We start from the raw sequence: 3,795 nt of genomic DNA, 5'->3' as shown, positions 1-3,795 counted from the left end.
GCATGGGGCTCTATTGTGCCCCTTCAGTCACTTTGGGGGCAACATTTTGCCAGCCCATCTTGCAAGCACCCCAGGGAAAATAACATGAATGCAAGCCGTGTTTACATGCTGAGAAGTGACTTGGACAGTTTTGGATGAATGCCACTGATGTTGCCGCTGATGCAATTTAACCACTTAAGTCATATTAGATTGGGTGAAGTTATGTCGAGTAGAATGGCTGGTACAGGACTAACGGCCCTGTAAGGCACCCCATGGGGAGGACTTAACGGAGGGATTTCTTCAGTCAGGCAGTCCCGCGGTGAACTGACAATGTATTTTGGTCACTCGGCATGATGAGGCTGAGGCGGATGGTTAATCGTAGGCCAGGTCCGGGTCCTGTACTGATTGAGCCAGTGGTCATGCCAGTTCACAAGTGGCTCATACTGCCATATTAGTAAGACGTTACGTTTATCGGGCGACTCACAGGGCTAGACTCAAGAACAGACAAGAAGGGCTCTAGAGGTTGTAGGTGATTGGAGTCTATCCTGGCCTTCTTTAGCGAAGCGGTGGGCTACGTACTGTATGTGTTGGAATCCGTTTAGATCATGACGTTTTGCAGGGACACCTCATCAAGTGTCTGCTATGCGTTGGTCCAACATCGTTTTGTGAAAGTGGATCAGGATTCGACTTCAGAGAGGCCACTAATGATGGTTTGTTTGAACGAAAGACACGTGAAGGATGTGGCCAGAGAAATTTTGCCATTTGGTTTATATTTGCTGTGGCTCCTTTCGCACAAATAGCACAAAGACACAAGCAAACACTGGAGAAAGGTAGAGACAGTTCATGCAACAAAACGTGACTATGCGAAGAACGTCGCAGAATGAATTGTTGTCATTGTGCATATTTGCTGTTCCATATGTGATAATCCACTTGCAGTGAGCAACACGATCCACTCGAAAGAGCTGAAATTACAAGACTGCAGTGGAGCATTGGAGACTTCCTCACATTATTTTTCAATTACATCTTGCAAGATAGTCGGACTTGTTTCCGATGCGTGGTCATGCTCAAGTAGTACACTTGTAGATTCTTGAAGATCAAGTGTGGTATTGGTACGCGGGCTCCCTCTAGAGCAGGGGCTACCAACTCCGGTGCTCGAGAGCCCCCATCTACACAGTTTTGGATGTCTCCCTCTCTCCTCCATCACAGCCGATTCAAATGATCAGCTCATCAGGAAGCTCTACGATAATGATCCTGAGCCGTTTTGAATCAGGTGTGTAGGAGGAGGGAAAGAGCTAAGAGAGGCAGCTTAAGGGCTCTCGAGGTGGTGACCCCTGCTCTCAAGGTATGCCAAAGAATCCCTGAATTAAATATCCAAATTGTGCATAATGTTACGGTGGCTCTCCGGCCCCTGTGTGGCGTTTGCATGTTCTCCCCGGGCTTGTGTGGGTTTTCTCCGGGTACTCCAGTTTCATCCCACATTCCAAAGAAACATGCATGGCGGGCTGATTGAACACTCTAAATTGTCCCTAGGTGTGAGTGAGAGCGCGGATGGTTGTTCGTCTTCGTGTGCCTTGCATTGGCTGAACCGGTTCAGGGTGTCACCCCACCTACTGCCCGAAGACGGCTGGGATAGGCTCCAGTATGCCCACCACCCTCCTGAAGATAAATGCATCAGACAATGGATGGATGCATGAATTGCCAGAATACAAATAACAGAAGAAACAATGTGATGTGGTCCAATATGGTCCTCAAAGTGCTCATGCCCTAATAATGAAAAAAAATAAAACATTACATCTGGGGTGATTTTTTTTTTTTCATTTTTGATTATAATGTATCGAGATGTAAGGCACATGTCAAAACATGGCCTTTCATTATAGGGAAAGAATGAGTGAATCTGAAAACTCAAGTGTGCGGAAGGTGTGTGTGATGGTCTTAATGTGCATTTTAGTGCAGATCCAAAGTACTTCTGTACTCCAACTCAGATTCATGATCTTGACATCATGCTGACATCATTCTGGAGTGCGCATTCTGAAATGATGAAGAAACAAATTGTAAGCCGTGTTCAATCAGCTTGAAGAATGGAATCGACGTTTATAGGAGGGGGTGGGGGTGGGGGAAGCTGAGTTTCTAACTGTGGCTCTTTTTTAATTTTAACATTATGCCTGCAGCATGTAACGTCGAACACACTACACAAAGTCTTGGCCAGAGACTGGAGCCACATAGTCCATTGGAACAGTGCAATCTTTTAAATCGGAACCACATGTGTACAAGACAGATCGCTAAGACAGCTTTAGACTAAAAACACACACACACACACACACACACACACACACACACACACACACACACACACAGAAAACTTAGCTCACTTCTGTAGGTAGTCCACATGCTTGGAGGTGAACTGCCACTTGAACTTGTTAATCGTGTTTGCTATATTGCATTAATAGTCCTACAGGTGGTTGATCTGACCCACAAACAAGTAAATCAATCAGGAAAATCCTTTCCGGAAGTGAAATTATTAGAATGAGTCACTTGTCAACTGTGATTTTATGAAAAATCTGGGGTAAATTATATCAACGTCATCTTCTTTCAGTGATGTTGGTGTGTTTTTCGAGCTTGACCGCCTGATGTCAAAACCTGCTTCAGGTGGGCATGTGGCTCTATTGTGCACCTTCAGTCACTTTGGGGGCAACATTTTGCCAGCCCATCTTGCAAGCACCCCAGGGAAAATAACATGAATGCAAGCCGTGTTTACATGCTGAGAAGTGACTTGGACAGTTTTGGATGAATGCCACTGATGTTGCCGCTGATGCAATTTAACCACTTAAGTCATATTAGATTGGGTGAAGTTATGTCGAGTAGAATGGCTGGTACAGGACTAACGGCCCTGTAAGGCACCCCATGGGGAGGACTTAACGGAGGGATTTCTTCAGTCAGGCAGTCCCGCGGTGAACTGACAATGTATTTTGGTCACTCGGCATGATGAGGCTGAGGCGGATGGTTAATCGTAGGCCAGGTCCGGGTCCTGTACTGATTGAGCCAGTGGTCATGCCAGTTCACAAGTGGCTCATACTGCCATATTAGTAAGACGTTACGTTTATCGGGCGACTCACAGGGCTAGACTCAAGAACAGACAAGAAGGGCTCTAGAGGTTGTAGGTGATTGGAGTCTATCCTGGCCTTCTTTAGCGAAGCGGTGGGCTACGTACTGTATGTGTTGGAATCCGTTTAGATCATGACGTTTTGCAGGGACACCTCATCAAGTGTCTGCTATGCGTTGGTCCAACATCGTTTTGTGAAAGTGGATCAGGATTCGACTTCAGAGAGGCCACTAATGATGGTTTGTTTGAACGAAAGACACGTGAAGGATGTGGCCAGAGAAATTTTGCCATTTGGTTTATATTTGCTGTGGCTCCTTTCGCACAAATAGCACAAAGACACAAGCAAACACTGGAGAAAGGTAGAGACAGTTCATGCAACAAAACGTGACTATGCGAAGAACGTCGCAGAATGAATTGTTGTCATTGTGCATATTTGCTGTTCCATATGTGATAATCCACTTGCAGTGAGCAACACGATCCACTCGAAAGAGCTGAAATTACAAGACTGCAGTGGAGCATTGGAGACTTCCTCACATTATTTTTCAATTACATCTTGCAAGATAGTCGGACTTGTTTCCGATGCGTGGTCATGCTCAAGTAGTACACATGTAGATTCTTGAAGATCAAGTGTGGTATTGGTACGCGGGCTCCCTCTAGAGCAGGGGCTACCAACTCCGGTGCTCGAGAGCCCCCATCTACACAGTTTTGGATGTCTC

Source organism: Hippocampus comes, unplaced genomic scaffold (genome assembly GCF_001891065.2).
Source record: "Hippocampus comes isolate QL1 unplaced genomic scaffold, H_comes_QL1_v1.1 scaffold124, whole genome shotgun sequence".
In the NCBI taxonomy this organism is placed as follows: Eukaryota; Metazoa; Chordata; class Actinopteri; order Syngnathiformes; family Syngnathidae; genus Hippocampus; species Hippocampus comes.
Note: the sequence above shows the minus strand (reverse complement) of the source record.